Here is a 19,320-nt window from a genome sequence, read left to right as displayed (position 1 = left end):
TAAAGGAGAGGGGAATATAATTGCAACCCAGGTGAAGAGTTTCAAGATTTAGGTAGGTGCCCATTCACGTAATAGGCTAGACTATATGATTTAAACAATTGGTTGGGGATAATCACATACAGTACAGCACATTAAAATTGGTAAGAAGATAGGGCTGGGCGTGGTAGCTAATGCCTGTAATTCCAGCACTTTGGGAGGCCGAGGTGGGTGGATCACAAGGTCAGGAGTTTGAGACCAGCCTGACCAACATGGTAAAACCCCATCTATACTAAAAATACAAAAATTAGCCAGGCTTGGCGGCGCATACCTGTAATCCCAGCTACTCAGGAGGCTAAGGCAGGAGAGCTTGAACCCAGGAGGCAGAGGTTGCAGTGAGCCGAGATCGCGCCACCGCACTCCAGCCTGGGTAACAGCGAGACTCCGTCTCAGAGAAGAGAGAGGCTAATAGCTCAGAAAAGGGAGGGAAATATATTGAAAATCTTAGTGCAGGGCAAGAGTGTTTTAAACAAAAAAGTTCTTGGTAAAGATGAAGGTAAATTAGATACATGAAAACAAACTCATGGTATTTACTAAAGTGGTCTACAATCTGTATTACCTCTTCAGGGCCCCTTGGCTGCTTTCACTCATGGACTGCTTGTGTTTCTTGGGAGAGGAAAAATTAAAATTGGTCTGACATAACTTGCTTGTAGTAAAGAATACAGGCTATTTCAAGACTACCAAGAAGCCAGCTCACATCAGCTACATCTCAACAATAGAAAATAATCATTCTGAAAAAAAGGCCCCGCCAGCAGGGTGGCTCATGCCTGTAATCCCAGCACTTTGGAAGCCAAGGTGGGAGGATCACTTGAGCCCAGGAGTTTGAGACCAGCCTGGGCAACATAGCTAGACCCCCGTCACTGCAAAAATTAAATAATTACCTGGGCGTGGTGGTGTGCACCTGTAGTCCCAGCTACTCAGAAGGCTGACCTGGAAGGATCTCTGAGCTGGGGAGGTTGAGGCTGCAGTGAGCCAAGGTCATTCCACCAAACTCCAGCTCCAGCCTGGGCGACAGAGTGAGACCTTGTTTAAAAAAAAAAAAAAAATCTAAGGCAAAGAAGCAGGTCACTTCTCTTCCAATTATAAGATCTAAGACTTAGACCTGGTCTCTATCTTATGCCTGGTACCCCAGACTAGAAGGGCTGAGGTGTGCAATCTATCCCCTGGGCTAAATGAACACTCTTTTTATTTAAGACACAGGATCTTGCTCTGTGGCCCAGACTGGAGTGCAATGGCATGTAGCCTCAAATTCCTGGGCTCAAGCGATCCTTCCATCTCAGCCTCTCAAGTAGCTGAGACCGCAGGCACGTGCTATCACACCAAGCTAAGTTTTTTATTTTTTAATTTTTTGTACAGACAGGGTCTTGCTATGTTGCCAGGTCTGGTCTTGAACTCCTAGGCCCAAGTGATCCTCTTGTCTTGGCCTTCCAAAGTACTGGGATTATAGGCATGAGCCACTGTGCCTGGCCAGGGCTTGGGAATTTTAGTAGGGGAAACAGATGTGTTAGTCAATAAATGAGAAGCGTTTCCGGTGCTTTCATAGTTACCTGAGCAGCTGCAGCAGAACCTAAGGGAGGTGAATATTGCCAGATCTAGAGAGACAGGAAAGAGGCTTCCTTCAGAGAGGGAGGCGGGAAGGCTGGGGAGCAGGCCAGGTCAGGAGGGGCTGCATCAGCCACCCCAAGGAGTCCAGACATTGTCCTGTGTGTGTGGGCAGGGGTGGTGTGCTGGTTATTTTATTTATTTATTTATTTATTTATTATTTTTTTGAGACACAGTCTCGCTCTGTTGCCCAGGCTGGAGTGCAGTGGCACAATCTCAGCTCTCTACAACTTCTGCCTCCCGGGTTCAAGCAATTCTTCTGCCTCAACCTCCCAAATAGCTGGGATTACAGGCACGTGCCACCATGTCCGGCTAATTTTTTTATATTTTTAGTAGAGACGGGGTTTCACTGTGTTAGCCAGGATGGTCTCGATCTCCTGACCTCATGATCCAGCTTGCCTCAGCCTCCCAGAGTGCTGCGATTACAGGCTTGAGCCACCGTGCCCAGCCTTGTTGTGCCGGTTATTAAGCGTTTGTCTCTCAGCTCAAAACAACCCACCCCTGCTCTGCAATTTGATGCTGAGGCTAAGACTCTGCAGACACGTTTGTCTCCCTTTGGCAGCTGACTCCTGTTAAAATCTAGCAGGAGGAGTGCGGGAAGGAGATGGTGGGGGAAGGGGCTGGAAGAGGCAGAAGGGACCTGCTCACCTGCTGTCCTTGTCAGCCTCCCTCCAGCTCTCCCCACACTCTGAGCCAGACTCCCTGTGCCCTGCAGGGGTCACAGCACCAGCCAGGAAGCACCCTTTCCTTAAGGTCCCCCTCTGAGCCTGCCATGGCAGCCGCAGCAGTGTCCTGCATAGAGGTCCAGCTCCCAGCTCTGTGACACTCCTCCTCCCAGCTTCCAGGTTCTGACAACCTCAACCTCTGCCCCTGTTTCCCCAACCCTAAGGTTGGTAGCTACCTGTTTTGTGGTGAGCAGGTCTATGCAAACCTGCCCCCCAAATCCAAGGAAGCTGAGAGGCCCAGAAAGGAGGCTGACAAATCCACTTTCTTAGAAAGAAACATTTAATAGGGACTTACAAACAGAAGCCAGGTTTGTGTCTCGGTCACTGCGAGTTGAGATGATAGACCCTGCGCCATCATCCCCAGACCCAGGGTTTACACACCATTGGGAAAGGGTGTAGATGCTTCAGAAGAGATGTGTAGGACAATTGAAATATGATATCACGGTTGTTTGACCTAAGGGCAGGATTTATGGTAAAGTACCTGCTCTTACACGAGGAACAACACATAGACTGGAACTCTTAGAGGCTTCTGGGAATAGGAGTTAATCGCAAGCCAACATGGTGGATCAGCGTCTGTGGTGGAGCTGCTTTGACCTCCACACTGCCTCCTGCCTTTAAGGTCCTTGCTGTCTCAGTTTTCTGTTTTTGCCCTTTTACTTGCTTTCTCAATTTTTTTTTCTTTTTTTTTTTGTCGCCCAGGCTGGGGTGCAGTGGCATGATCTTGGCTCACTGCAACCTCTGTCTCCCAAGTTCAAGCAATTCTCCTGCCCCAGCCTCCTGAGTAGCTGGTATTACAGGCACCCACCACCGCGCCCAGCCTAATTTTTGTATTTTTAGTAGAGATGGGGTTTCGCGATGTTGGCCAGGCTGGTCTCAAACTCCTGACCTCAGCTGATCCACCTGCCTCAGCCTCCCAAAGTGCTGGGATTACAGGTGTGAGCCACCGCGCCCTGCCTGCTTCACCAATTTCTTTCTTTTTTCTTTGTTTTTTTTTTTTTTTTTTTAGACGGAGTTTCATTCTTGTTGCCTAGGCTGGAGTACAGTGGCATGATCTTGGCTCACCACAACCTCCACCTCCCGGGTTCAAGCAATTCTCCTGCATCAGCCTCCAGAGTAGCTGGGATTACAGGCATGCACCATCACGCAATGCTAATTTTGTATTTTTAGTAGAGATGGAGTTTCTTCATGTTGGTCAGGCTGGTCTCAAACTCCCGACCTCAGGTGATCTGCCCGCCTCAGCCTCCCAAAGTGCTGGGATTACAGGCGTGAGCCACCGCGCCCGGCCTCAATTTCTTACATTAAATTTTCTCTATTGAAATGCTAAGATTGTTTCTGCTTTCTTGACTGGACCATGACTGATGTCATACTGGGTATGAGGTCCAAGAAAACAGACTCTCATAGATTAGATCACAGGATTTGTATGGAGGTGTCTTTGGCTTGATCGCAGTGCTGACTTCCTTTCTACTAGGAAACTGAATATTAGTAATCTACAGCACATGGCGTCATCACTGTCAGTCAAACTGTCACCAGCGGTTCACTGTGATGATACATCTGACGTGCATTGAAAGACCAAGTGCCTGCTGCACTTGACTGTCATGGCAGCAATGATGATGACAGAGCTGTTGGGATGGGGCTTCTGGGCTTTTTCTTTCTTTCTTTTTTTTTAAGACAGAGTCTCGGTCTCACTCTGTCACCTAGGCTGGAGTGCAGTGGCATGATCACAGCTCACTGCAGCCTCCACCTCCTGGGCTCAGGTGATCCTGCCACCTCAGCCTCCTGAGTAGCTAGAACTACAGGTGCGTGCCATCATGTCCTGCTATTTTTTTTGTTGTTGTTGTATTTTTAGTAGAGATGGGGTTTTGTCATGTTCCCCAGGCTGATCTCGAACTCCTGGGCTCAAGCGATCCACCTGCCTTAGCTTCCCAAAGTGCTGGGATGAGTCGCCATACCCAGCCTAGGCTTTTTTTTTTTTTTTTTTTTTTTTGAGACAGAGTCTCGCTCTGTCACCCAGGCTGGAGTGCAGTGGCGTGATCTCGGCTTACTGCAAGCTCCGCCTCCCGGGTTCATGCCATTCTCCTGCCCCAGCCTCCCAAGTAGCTGGGACTACAGGAGCCCGCCACCACACCTGGTTAATTTTTTTTTTTTTTGTATTTTTTAGTAGAGATGGGGTTTCACCGTGTTAGCCAGGACGCTCTTGATCTCCTGACCTCGTAATCTGCCTGCCTTGGCCTCCCAAAGTGCTGGGATTACAGACGTCAGCCACCGCGCCCGGCCAACCTAGGCTATTTTTGAGCAAGGAATCCAGTATCCGAGAGCATGGCTAGAGGAGTGGGAGATTAGGAGTGTATTGCCAATTAAATTCAGTAACTTCCTAATGGTGAATGTTTGAGAAAAGGTCATTCTGAAATATTGAATACTTTTGAATATGTATTTGCATTACTTTATAGTACTACAGCAATTTAAACAATGCTAACAACATGTCTGAACTTGGGGTGCCCGCTATAATGCACAGCTAAAATATGATTTCTAAATGCTCTACAGCTTATTTTAGAGATTCAGATTCCTGGAGTTGGAAGAGATCATCAGCTCCTCTTACAACATCCTGCAGGCGATCACTCTGCCCCTACTTGAAGACTTCCAGTGACATGCTCACGGGTTTTCCGCAGCCCATCCCAATTTTTAATGGAGCTGACTGGGAGAATTTCCAGATCTTGAGCAATGTTCTGCCTCCGTGTAATTTTGTTTTTAGACGGAGTCTCGCTCTGTCGCCCAGGCTGGAGTGCAGTGGCTTACTTGGCTCACTGCAAGCTCTGCCTCCCGGGTTCATGCCATTCTCCTGCCTCAGCCTCCCGAGCAGCTGGGATTACAGGCGTGAGTCACCACGCCCAGCTGCCTCAGTGTAATTTTCAATTATTAGCCTTTGTTTTGTCCTAAGGAGTTACGGAGTCAGGCAGGCTCATTCTAGCTCTAGGGTGGACCCAGAACTGGTTAGTGGGCTAACCGTATTCAATTTGGGAAGCCCTTTTTCAGGAAGAAGAATAACAATTATGAACACAAAATTAGGTTGAAGGCTCACAAGAGGCCCATGTCAGTGTGTGGTCTGGAAGCTTCTGTTCCATGAGAGTTGTAGCAAATGCAACTTTGTTCAGGCCCTTCCTCCTGAGAACTCTTCACATCATCTTGCTCTTTGCTGCTGTTTCTTGGCTTCTCCAAGATAAGCATCCTAATTCACTCATTTGGTTCCTTACACATGTTCCCTGTGGTCAGTGGCCCTTCTAAAGAATGGTGAATAGAGCCAGGTATGGTGGCTCACACCTGTAATTCCAGCTACTTGGGAGGCTGAGGTATGAGAATCGCTTGAACCCAGGAGGTGGAGGTTGCAGTGATCTGAGAACTTGTCATTGCACTCCAGCCTGGGCAACAAGAGCGAAATTCCATCTCAAAAAAGAAAAAAGAAAAAAAAATGAAAATGAAAATGAAAGTACACTCCACAGTGTGGCAGCAGGCCCAAGCAAAGGGGCTCAAGGGCCCCATTACAGAATTTTTGGAAAGGGGTGTGCCCTATGTAAGTGAAGAGCATGAAGTAAAGTTGTAAAATAATTTACTGTGGAGAGGATATTTCCTGTGATAGCCGAAGTGTCCCCTGCCTTATGTTCCCTGCCTCCAGACCCTGTTTTCCTGCCTCACACATGCTCCTAAATATCAGGGAGTCCTAGCACTTGCATATGCTGATTCCTAGAACAGCTGCATTCCACACTTCTACGGTTACTGTTTTAGTAGGCCTAAATGGAGGATTTTATGTTTGCCCAAATTTCATTTTCCTTTGCCAAGCTGTCCACAAAATTTCTTAAAGGCTTATTCTATCATCCTGTTAATGACTTCTTTTAGGTTTGTCATCTGGAAAATGAAAACATGTTCTCATTCATTCAATTCTAAAATCATTAAGTGCCTGCTAGATTCAAAGACAAAGAAAACCAAATAATTGCGTAATGTGACTATTTCTAGAGCTGAGTCAGAGCCGGTTCAGCTGCCAGGATCTGGGGGCCTGGGGAGGGAGAGGGGAAGGGCTAGGAGTGGAAAAGTACCAAACACTGTGTCCCAGAGGGGAAAACGTCTTCAAAGCGCCCCAGAGAAGGGGGGCCATGGCTCAAGCCTGTAATCCCAGCACTTTGGGAGGCTGAGGTGGGTTGATCAGGTCAGGGGTTCGAGACCAGCCTGTCTAACATGGTATAACCCCGTCTCTATTTTTTATTTTAAAAAATAAAATAAATGACTGGGCGCGGTGGTTTATGCCTGTAATCCCAGCACTTTGGGAGGCCGAGGGGGGTGGATTGCCTGAGGTCAGGAGTTCAAGACCAGCCTGGCCAACGTGGTGTAACCCTGTCTCTACTAAAGATACAAAACTTAGCCGGGCATGGTGGTGGGCGCCTGTAATCCCAGCTACTCAGGAGTCTGAGGCAGGAGAATCGCTTGAACCCAGGAGGCAGAGGTTGCGATGAGCCAAGATCATGCCACTGCACTCCAACCTGGGTGACAGAGCGAGGCTTTGTCTCAAAAAAAAAAAAAATATATATATATATATATATAAATATATACTTTATATATCTATAAAAGGAAAAAGGTGGTCTCACCTGAGGCACCTCCCCTCACCTCAAAATGGAGGTACCTAGGCTAAGCCTGCAGATGTGTCTAAGAACCCAGCTTGGGGGTGGTGGTGGGAGGTCGCTTCTGAGTCTTTGACTGCAACTCCCTTGTACAACTGCAATGCACCAGCTATGCAGCAAGGCTAGGATGGAAGGTGCAGCTCCCCAGCCCTCAGAGACCTGCCAGGTAAATACCTTTGTAACTGTTAGATATAGTGAACTCCAAGTTTCTCTTCAAAGAATCAGTATGTCAGTATGTTCAGCTCTCTTATTCTTTGATTCTTCATTTTAAAGTTTAACCTCCTGGTTCTCTTCGCCCCCTTGCCTCTAGTTTCAGTAAACAACTTTCCCGCCAGTTCTAATCAGTAGTTCACATCTGTTCCCCTGGTCACCTGCTTTGACATGAGTCACCCCAGTCACCTGCTCTCACCTGAATCATTCGGAGTAACCACCCTTCTTGCTAAACTACCCACCCGGCCACTCTGGCTGGTACCCCTGCTCTCTTTAAAATAGCCAATCAGAATTAGCTTAGACTGTGCTGTCCAACCCTCGCCAACAGGGGAATGACACAGCAGTAGGGGCTACCTGCGTCAGGAATAAGAACCCCTTCCCCTCCCTTGTCCAGGTGTGCCCTCACCATTACTTGATTCACAAGTCACACTCTTCTATAGGAGTAAAAATTGCCTTGCTGAGAAAATTAAATTTATGTTTGAGTGCTATTTCTTTGCGGCACTGAGGAACAAGCATTTTGTTTCTAACATAACCACCTATGGTCAAGTCTGAAAAATCACACATAGAATCTGGCGGGGAGCTGGACTCCTCAGACTGGAGTGAAAATAGAACATGACTTCTCAATGGCAGCATTATTAACATTTAGGTCGGATAATGCTTTGTGTGAGAGCCTGTCCTGTGAATTGTGGGGTGTTTAGATGCCTCTCTGGCCTCCAACTACTAAAGTACTAGATGTTCACTCCCCCCAAGTTGTGACAATGAAAAATGTCTCCAGACATAGCCAAATATTGCTGGGCAGGACAAAATTGCCCTGGTTGAAAATCATGGAAATAGAGGAATATGCTATTTGCAAATTGCTCAGAATTCTATTTGTGTGAATCTACTTCCGCCTACCTTTTTGCATTGCCCTGGGAATGTTTTCTCTGCCTGAAATAATTTTTCTATCCTTGTCTATTTGTGAAGGCAATTCTTACCCTCATTTCCCTCGTGAAGCCTTCCCAGACCTTGCTCCAGGGAGAGTCCACCCTGTCTTTTGCACAACTTCTGGACTAAACAAAGGCTTCTGTTGTTTCATATGTCATACTGTATGTCAATGATTCCCTTACATTCTACTTCTCTCCACACTGCAAGTTCCCTGAAATTTCCCTGAGGACAGGGACTGTGCTTTAAGTCTGTCTGGAGCACATCTGTGAACACACAGCACTTGGTCAGTACATAGTACATGGTAAATAGAGTGGGCCTAGACCAAAAAGGGGTGAGGACAAAGAACCAAGCACTTCCCAGAAGACTGGAAAAGCAGTAGTCAGAGAAGTGCAAAGAATACCGGCAGAGACTGATGTCCCAAAACGAACAAGAGAATTTCAAGGAGAAATAATCCTCCAGGTGAAGTGCTGTTGAAAATGCAAGTAGGGGCCAGGTACAGTGGCTCACACTTGTAATCCCAGCACTTTGGGAGACCGAGGCGGGCAGATCACGAGGTCAGGAGTTCAAGACCAGCCTGGCCAGCACAGTGAAACCCCATCTTTACTAAAAATATAAAAATTAGCCAGTAGTGCTGGTGTGTGCCTGTAATCCCAACTACTTGGGAGGCTGAGACAGAAGAATTGCTTGAACCTGGGAGGCGAAGGTTGTGGTGAGCTGAGATTGTGCCACTGCACTCCAGGCTGGGCGACAGAGCTAGACTCAGTCTCAAAAAAAGAAAAGAAAATGCAGTAAGGATTGGGTGTGGTAGCTCACACCTGTAATCCTAGCCAAATAAAGCCTTTTTATTAGGCAAAGTGTGGGAACTGATATCAGGAGTAGGGCGGAGCACTGAGGGGACGGGATGCAGGTCAGCATATCTGGCTGCCATGATTCTCTTGTGTCAAGGGTCCTCTGGTGGCCTGGCCAGCAGCAACAAGATGTAAATCAATTGTTCAGCATTCCTTCCTGAGGTGGCACACTGGACACCCTGGTTTGATATTTAGGTTTCGTAAGGTAAGTTCCTAGAATTTTTCAAGTAAAAGGCATGTTAAACATGAGGTAGGGGCCAGGCACGATGGCTCACACCTGTAATCCCAGCACTTTGGGAGGCTGAGGTGGGTGGATCACCCGAGGTCAGGAATTCGAGACCAGCATGACCAACATGGTAAAACCCCATCTCTACTAAAAACACAAAATTAGCCAAGCGTGGTGGCGCATGCCACTTGGGAGGCTGAGGAAGGGAATCGCTTGAACCCGGGAGGCGAATGTTGCAGTGAGCCCAGATTGCACCATTGTACTCCAGCCTGGGCAACAAGAATGAAACTCCATCTCAAAAACAAAACAAAACAAAACAAAACAAAAAGAAAACAAAAACAACATGAAGTAGAAGCCACGTCCCATTCCCATACTATCTTGCTGAAAAGCAGGACTGGTGGCCCTGACGTTAACACCATTGGCAGTGAAATTGCTGAATGGCAAGGGCCTTAGAGGAATTAGGGCTCTGGCATGAAGATGGAGCCTGTGAGGGTGGAGAGAGGAGGGGCCATCACTCCCCTCTGCTCGCCACCCTGCTCCATCCTCACGCATCCCTGGCCCTGGGGATGCTTAAGAGTTTCCAGAGACTCTTATGGAGAGAGCTAGGTTTCATTCCAAGCCAGAAGAGAAAGAGCTTTCCATGAAGAGGATGAGTGTGTGTGTGTGTGTCTGTGTGTGTGTGTGTGTGCGCGCACGCACGCGTGCAGACGCACCTACGCTCCCTGAAGTGGGTGTGTGTCCAGGGGGTTGTTATCAGAGGGCCCAGCGACAGAGCCTGGGAAGCTTCTCAGCAATGGGGGTGCCGCTGGATGAGAATTGGGAATGGGGCTCAGAGCCTGGAAAAAGAAGAGCCTTCTAGCATTTTTGCTTTCCGAATTGATTTAAGCTGGATCTATATTTCATTTATATCACTCTTTGCACCACCTAAGAAGAATAAATGTACTAAGAGAAGTAAAGACATTTCAATAAATCGGCTGGGCACAGTGACTCACACCTGTAGTCCCAGCACTTTGGGAGGCCGAGGTGGGCAGATAACTTGAGGTCAAAAGTTCGAGAGCAGCCTGGCCAACATGCTGAAACCCAATCTCTACTAAAAAATATATATATATACACATACAAAAATTAGCTGGGCGTGGTGGCAGGCGCCTGTAGTCCCAGCTACTCGGGAGGGTGAGGCAGGAAGATTGCTTGAACCCGGGAGGCGGAGGTTGCAGTGAGCCGAGGTTGTGCCACTGAACTCCAACCTGGGCGACAAAGTGAGTCTCCATCTCAAAAAAAAAAAAAAGACATTTCAATAAATTAAAATTTTAGGATTATATATATATTATATATATTTATATATTATATATTAAAAATTATGAAAATATACAAAACATTTATATGTAATATATAATATATAAACTTATATAAAAATATAATATGTATAAAAATATATAGTATATAATATGTATTATATTATGTATAATGTATATAATATATATTATATATTAATATATTATAATATATACAAATATATATATATTTTTTTTTTTTTTTGAGACTGAGTCCCGCTCTGTTGCCCAGGCTGGAGTGTAAATGCATGATCTCGGCTCACCGCAACCTCCGCTTCCCAGGTTTAAGTGATTTTCCTGCCTCAGCCTCCTAAATAGCTGGGATTACAGGCACGTACCACCACACCCAGCTAATTTTTGTATTTTTAGTAGAGACGGGGTTTCACCATGTTGGCCAGGCTGATCTCAAACTCCTGACCTCAGGGGATCTGACTGCCTCGACCTCCCAAAGTGCTAGGATTACAGGCGTGGGCCACCGCGCCCAACCAAAATTTCAGCATAATATACTAATGTTCCATTCTTCTGCAACATCCTGAGCCATTAAAAGAGGGTACAGTGCGCAGTTTGCCTGATAAATCATGTTTCTAAAACGAGTCTCTACGCCCTTTTCTCCCTCCCAGCAGTCCCAGGATATTTATTCTTAAATAAATTTAATTTTTGGTGTTCTTAGAAGGCAAGAAAGCTTTGAATCATTTCTGCCACTGCTGTTTTCAGTACTGCATACATCTCTCTGTTCCTGCCACAGCCTTCCTTATGGAGAAGCTTGGAATTTGATAAAGAAGGAAAGTTTCTTGGAGCAACGAGGAGTTAGTAATGTCATAGGATTATCAGAGCCACAATATTATCAGTCAAAGGATCTTTCAGGCTGCAAAGAGCCTGCAGATCATGATTAGAGGGTGTGGAAGGACTAGACAAGTCCTGGCAGCACTGACCCTTTATCCCTCCTCTTGCACTGCCCCCCCCCCCCTCCCCACAACATTAAATCCACCCACTGAAAGTCCCATGAGCCTTTGGACAAAGTTTACATTATGCCGTTGGAAAATCTGATCCTATTCTGGATCATTGGCTTGCATCCCTTCCTCATTTGCATTTTGTGTGTCAGATCACTGGATCCAAAATAATTTGGTTGAGAACAAGTTGATCCAAAACAATATTTTTGTTTAAACAACAAATCATTGCTAACTAAATGCATCATCTACTATTTGTATTTTCTTGTATTTCTCATTTGAATCCTTTTTATTCATTTAAGGCATATTAGGCTCACTCTACTAGTTTGACAATGTCTTTGGTCTTTTAATTTTGCAAAATTGGCTAAAAATAAATGTTTCCAATCACCTACTTATGTTTGCATAATTTATATGTATGGTGTGGGGGGTGAATACTAATTTTAGATACCTTTAAAGTAATTGTGGCACAAATACCAGTGGTACTGAGTTGCTACTCCAGCAAAGTGAAGCATAAAGAGATAAAAACTCCTTGACCATCCTGCTAGGGGAGTTTCAGAATCCTTCCAAGTTACTTACTTTCTTTCTTTCTTTTTTTTTTTGTAGAGATGGATCTCGCTTTGTTGACCAGGCTGGTTTCAAACTCCTGGATTCAAGGGGACCTCCCACCTTGGCCTCCCAAAGTACTGGGTGTGAGCCACCATGCCTAGTGAGTGCATGGTTACTTTGGTTACTTTCTTTTTTTTCTTTCTTCTTTTTTTTTTTTTCTTTTTTTTTTTAAGACAAAGTCTTGCTCTGTCACCCAGGCTGGAGTGCGGTAGCACGATCTCTGCTCACTGCAACCTCCACCTCCTGGGTTCAAGCGATTCTCCTGCCTCAGCCTCCTGAGTAGCTGGGACTACAAGCGTATGCCACCACGCCCAACTAATTTTTTCTTTTTCTTTATTTTTTTTTTCTATTTTTAGTAGAGACAGGGTTTCACCGTGTTAACCAGGATGGTCTCGATATCCTGACCTCATGATCCGCCTGCCTCGGCCTCCCAAAATGCTGGGATTACAGGCGTGAGCCACCGCGCCTGGCCTAGATGGTTACTTTCTATGTGCTTGCTTTTGCAAAATAAGGAACGTGTTCTCTTTGGCCCTACCTAAATCTGAAGCCTAGCAGCACATTTACAGCTTTCCCCAGGGTAGTTTGGGAGGCCCTTCAGGTCGGTAGCCTGTGGAATTAGCATGGTTTGATGCTCTCACTCCTCACACTCTTCAGTAGCCAAGACAAGAGGCCCCTGGCTAGCTCTGGTAATGCACCTCCTGCTGGGAGGATGCTGACACCTCAGTGTTCATACTCTGGCTTAACCTTAACACTGTTGCCTCAGAATGCATCTCCTTGCTCATTCTCCTGAGATATAGGGACTGCTCTCTCTTTCTCTTTTTGAGCTTTATCCAAAAGTCTTCACCCTTCATCACAAAACTATTCAGAATGCTAGGAAACAGGCCCTTGTTGTAAGCAAAACATTTTTATAGGAACACAAAGTTAATATTAGTATAAAACTGCACGCATGTGAAATAAGAAGCCTAAAATGTGAGCAATCTTAGGGTTTATGTATGTCATTTGTTAGAAATGTTAGAAATCGTTGCAAATAGCCAAACAAAAGGTGAATTCAGCTCTGGAATACAGATGACTTGAGAATGATGCTCATGAACACACGGAGGGTTTTTTTTCCAAATATGGAAGCAGTAGAATTGACTTTAGAAGTTAACTTTATTAACAACTTCAGTAGAACTCTCCTATAAATAGAAATAAAATATACTCAGTTCTCTGCCTCAGGGATGGTTCCCCTACTACCACCACTCCCAGAGAAATACATTTGGGAGAGTTTTAGGAGTCAGTACATTTTTCAGTACCCTTGAGGATGTTTTTCTGTGCAGAGGAAAAAGTATTCGGAGATGCCTTGGTCTTAAAAATTAATATTTGATTTTAAAAGAGTTTTTAGTTCCACTTCATTCATATTCCTTCTAGCAAATTTTAACAATTGGCTAGGCATGGTGGCTCATGCCTATAATCCCAGCACTTTGGGAGGCCAAGGCAGGCATTTTGCTCGAGCCCAGGAGTTCAAGACCAGCCTGGGCAACATAGTGAAACCCTGTCCTTACAAAAAAAATACAAAAATTAGCTGGGTGTGGTGGCATCCACCTGTAGTCCCAGCTACTTGGGAGGCTGGGGTGGGAGGATCACCTAAGCCCAGGAAGGTCAAGGCTGCAGTGAACCCACTGCCCTCCAGTCTGTGTGGCAGAGTGAGACCTTGTCTCAAATTTTTTTTTTTTTTTTTTTTTTTTTTGAGACAGAGTCTCGCTCTGTCTCCCAGGCTGGAGTGCAGTGTGCAATCTCGGCTCACTGCAAGCTCCGCCTCCAGGGTTCACGCCATTCTCCTGCCTCAGCCTCCTGAGTAGCTGGGACTACAGGCACGTGCCACCACGCCTGGCTAATTTTTTGTATTTTTAGTAGAGACGGGGTTTCACCTTGTTAGCCAGGATGGTCTCGATCTCCTGACCTAGTGATCCGCCTGCCTCGGCCTCCCAAAGTGCTGTGATTACAGGCGTGAGCCACCACGCACGGCCAAAAAAAATTTCTTTTTTTTAAATCACTTTTTTTTTTTCTGAGACGGAGTTTCGCTCCTGTTGCCCAGGCTGGAGTACAATGGCGCGATCTCGGCTCACTGCACCCTCCGCCTCCTGGGTTCAGGTGATTCTCCTGCCTTAGCTTCCTGAGTAGCTGGGATTACAGGCGTGCACCACCACGCCCGGCTAAGTTTTGCATTTTTAGTAGAGACGGGGTTTCACCATGTTGGTCAGGCTGGTCTAAAACTCCTGACCTCAGATGTTCCACCCGTCCCGGCCTCCCAAAGTGCTGAGATTACAGGTGTGAGCCACAACGCCCGGCCAACAATCACTTTTTTTTTTTTTTTGAGATGAAGTCTTGCTCTTGTCCCCCAGGCTGGAGTGCAATGGCACCATCCCAGCTCACTGCAACTTCTGCCTCCCAGGTTCAAGTGATTCTCCTGCCTTGGCCCCCTGAGTAGCTGGGATTACAGGCGCCTGCCACCACCCCCAGCTAATTTTTGTATTTTTAGTAGAGACAGGGTTTCACTATGTTGGCCAGGCTGGTCTAGAACTCCTGACCTCAGGTGATCCACCCGCCTTGGCCTCCCAAAGTGCTGGGATTACAGGCGTGTGCCACCGCACCCGGCCAACAATCACTTTTAATAGTGATTTTTATAATTTGATTATTTGCAAATATTGTTACATGTGCTTTAACATATTAAATGCTTTTATATATTTAATAATTTATTTTTAAGCACTTCAATCGTCTCACTTAGACAAAATGTTTCCAAGTTTTAAATTATTAATTTTTTTTAATAAATAGAGACATGTCACCCACGCTGGTTTCTAACTCCTGAGCTCAAGCAATTCTCTGGCCTTGGCTTCCCAAAGTGCTGAGATTACAGGTGTGAGCCACTGCACCTGGCCAAAAATTTGTAAATAACATTGATAATTACAAATTAAATGCATTAATATGGTGAACTTAAGGTCATTTAAATGCTAGTTTCTTTTTTTGAGACAGAGTCTCACTCTGTTGCCCAGGCTGGAGTGCAGTGGCACAATCTCGGCTTACTGCAACATCCACTTCTAGGGCTCAAGTGATTCTCCTGCCTCAGCCTCCCAAGTAGCTGGGATTACAGGCGGGCACCACCATGCCTGGCTAATTTATTTTTATTTTTATTTTTTATTTTTAGTAGAGACGAGGTTTTGCCATGTTGGTCAGTTTGATCTTGAACTCCTGACCTCAGGTGATCTGCCCGCTTCGAGCTCCCAAAGTGCTGGGATTACAAACATGAACCGCCACGTCTGGCCTCACTTAAATGTTTTAACATTTAATTTAATTTAAATGTTTTAGTAAAATCTCATCTTAAAATCACAGATTTGGTCGGGTGTGGTGGCTCAGGCCTGTAATCCCAGCACTTTGGGAGGTGAGGTGGGAGGGTCACTTGAGTCCAGCAGTTGGTGACCCTGTCTCTACAAATAATTTAAAAATTAGTTGGAGGTGGTGGTGCACACCTGTAGTGCCAGCTACTTGGAGGGCTGAAGTGAGTGGATCGCTTGGGCCAAGGAATTGGATGCTGCAGTGCGCTGCAGCCTCTACACTCCAGCCTTAGGGATGGAATGAGACCTTGTCTCTAAAACAACAAAAGGAACGGCCGGGTGAATTGGCTCACGCCTGTAATCCCAGCACTTTGGGAGGCTGAGGCAGGTGGATCACGAGGTCAGGAGTTCAAGACCAGCCTGGCCAAGACAGTGAAACCCCGTCTCTACTAAAAATACAAAAATCAGCTGGGCATGGTGGTGGGCACCTATAATCCTAGCTACTCGGGAGGCTGAGGCAGAGAATTGCTTGAACCCAAGAGGCAGAGGTTGCAGTGAGCCAAGATCATGCCACTGCACTCCAGCCTAGGTGACAGAGCAAGACTCCATCTCAAAAAAAACAAAAACAAAAACAAAAAAACAAAAACAAAAAAAAACAACAAAAGGAACAAACCACACACATTCAATTACATATATATATATATTTTTTTCTTTTTGAGATGGAGTCTCGCTCTGTTGCCCAGGCTGGAGTGCAGTGGTGCTATCTTGGCTCACTGCAAGCTCCACCTCCCAGGTTCATGCCATTCTCCTGCCTCAGCCTCCCGAGTAGGTGGGACTACAGGTGCCTGCCACCACGTCCGGCTAATTTTTTGTATTTTTAGTAGAGACGGGGTTTCACCGTGTTAGCCAGGATGGTCTCGATCTCCTGACCTTGTGATCCACCCGCCTCGGCCTCCCAAAGTGTTGGGATTACAGTTGTGAGCCACCGTGCCCAGCCCTCAATTACATATTTTAACTTGAATTACAAAACTTACCTGTAAGAACCCCTTAGAACCTACCAACTGTATACCGATAGCTCTTTAACATGGAGATATTAAGCATGTGAGTTTGAGTCCCTTTAGTATTTCTTTGCTTAATGCTACATCCTCCCAGGGATAAGAGGCTCATCCCCTCAGGGAACAGTGGATCTCAATTCACAGAAGGTAAGGTTTCTGCCCAAGACCTCGGAACCTAATAGACTTCGGCATTATTTTCACTTTCTTCCTACTCTCACTGATATGACAATGACTGATCTGACAATGTTACCTGATAAAATTCTGCATCTCTCATCTGTTTTTTCCCCCGGATTCTGCAAACTAATTTCCAAGCCCATTCTAATGACAATCTGTTGCTAGGCCCACCCAGCAGCCTTGTCATCTCTTGTATCCTACATAGTATTTTTTTCTGTCCAGTCACACTTCTAACTCAATTTGGGACCCTAGGTGGTGCCTGCCTTAGTGTGCAGGGCTACCAATGAAATGAGTGATGATAATATAGAATCCTACATCTCCCTTTCCCTTCTTGTTTCCCTAACCACCAAAGACCAATGTGCATTGAATAAATAGAAGAATAGAAAATACTCTGTGTGTGTGTGTGTGTGTGCGTGTGTGTGTGTGTGTGTGTGTGTGTAGAGGACAGGAGAGAGGGAGAGAGAAGAAATTTGCCATACATCTTTCATGAATATATAGCTGACAGAAGAAAGCTGGTAAACACAGAATCTCATTAAGAATTTCCATTTCTGGGCCAGAGGTGGTGGCTTACGCCTGTAATCCTAGCACTTCGGGTTGAATCAGTTCATGAATGAGTGAATTAGTTGAATTAGTACATGAATGAGTGACTACATGAACAAATGATATACATGAGGATGTATCCATGCAGAAATCTGAAATTTATATTTATTTTCCCCCTTAAATTGGGTCCCTTTCCTGGCAGAAAAGACTCGAATTTTGGTGCTGACTATAATATTTTCTTTTTAAGACACAGACAAGTAGAATGTGCGTATCTCATTTGAGTCTCATATTCGTCTTCAAGGTAAAAAAAAAAAAATGTGCTTAATAGTGGCGGCTGCCTTAGAAATGGAAATTCTCTTTTTCTTTTTTTTAAATTAGACAAGTTCTCCCTCTGTCACCCAGGCTGGAGTCCAGTGATGGGATCTTGGCTCACTGCAGCCTCAACCTCCCAGACGCAAGTGATCATCCCACCTCAGCCTCCCCAGTAGCTGAGATTACAGGCACACAGTACAACGCCAGGCTAATTCAAAAAAAATCTGGCTGGGCGCAGTGGCTCACGCCTGTAATCCCAACACTTTGGGAGGCCAAGGTGGGCGGATCACCTGAGGTCAGGAGTTTGAGACTAGCCTGGCCAACATGGTGAAACCCCACCTCTACTAAAAAATACAAAAATTAGCCAGGCGTGGTGGCAGGCAGCTGTAATCCTAGCTACTCAGGAGGCTGAGGCAGGAGAATCACTTGAACTCAGGAGGCAGAGGTTGCAGTAAGCCAAGACTGCACCACTGCACTCCAGCCTGGGCAACAAGAGTGAGACTCCATCTCCAAAAAAAAAAAAAAAAAATTTGGTAGAGATAGGGTCTCATTGGTCTCATCGTATTGCCCAGGCTGGTCTTGAACTCCTGGGCTCAAGTGATCCTCCTGCCATGGCCTTCCAAAGTGCTGGGATTACAGACATGAGACATGAGCCACCTCACCCGGCACAGAAATGGAAATCCTTTTTTTTTTTTTTTTTTTTTTGAGATGGAGTTTCTTTCACTCTTGTTGCCCAGGCTGGAGTGCAATGGCGCGATCTCGGCTCACTGCAACCTCGCCTCCCGGGTTCAAGCAATTCTCCTGCGTCAGCCTCCTGAGTAGCTGGGATTACAGGCATGCGCCATCATGCCTGGCTAATTTTGTATTTTTAGTAGAGACGGGGTTTCTCCATATTGGTCAGGCTGGTCTTGAACTCCCAACCTCAGTTGATCCGCCCACCTCGGCCTCCCAAAGTGCTGGGATTACAGGTGTGAGCCACCACGCCCGGCCTCACAGCAATGGAAATTCTTAATGAGATTCTGTATTCACCAGCTTTCTTCAATCAGCTATATATTTCTGAAAGATATGTGGCAAATTTCTGCTCTCTCTCTCCTGTCCTCCACACAGACACACACACACAGCATTTTCTATTTTTAAGTTCAGATCAGATTTTTAAAAGTTATGTTGCCTTGATGAAAATATGAGTGTTTTTGATAGCTGCCATGAATTCCATTTTATTTATTTATTTATTTATTTATTTATTTATTTATTTATTTATTTAATTTTTTGAGACAGGGTCTCACTCTGTTGCCCAGGCTGGAGTGCAGTGGTGTGATCACAACTCACTGCAGCCTCAACCTCCTGGGCTCAAGCAATCCTCCTGCCTCAGCCTCCAGTGTACCTGGGACTACAGGCGTGTACCATGCCCGGCTAATATTTTTGAATTTTTGTAGAGACAGGGTCTCAGTTTGTTGCCCTAGCTGTTCTCAAACTCCTGGGTTCAAGCAACGCTCCTGCCTCGGCCTCCCAAAGTGCTGAGATTACAGGCATGAGCCACGATGCCCAGCCAAGAAGAAGTATTTTAAACAAAGAAGGATAAATTAAAAATGGTGAAGGAAGCCTGGGAGGGCTGAGCGCATTAACTGCCCCCTTTCTGCAGTTGCCAAAATGACCCGGAAAAGAAAGTGCAGGCATTAACACTTCCAAAAAAGGGTGTTTGTGTAATGAAGACACAAAGTTTTGAGATAAATCTCCTTGAGTCATGTTGGTCTTTGTTCCACTCACTTCATAATGTCAAGTGTGTTGATAAGTGGATCAAATGCAGCACAGTCT

The sequence above is a fragment of the Gorilla gorilla genome, chromosome 17 (assembly GCF_029281585.2).
Source record: "Gorilla gorilla gorilla isolate KB3781 chromosome 17, NHGRI_mGorGor1-v2.1_pri, whole genome shotgun sequence".
NCBI classification, from domain to species: Eukaryota; Metazoa; Chordata; class Mammalia; order Primates; family Hominidae; genus Gorilla; species Gorilla gorilla.
Note: the sequence above shows the minus strand (reverse complement) of the source record.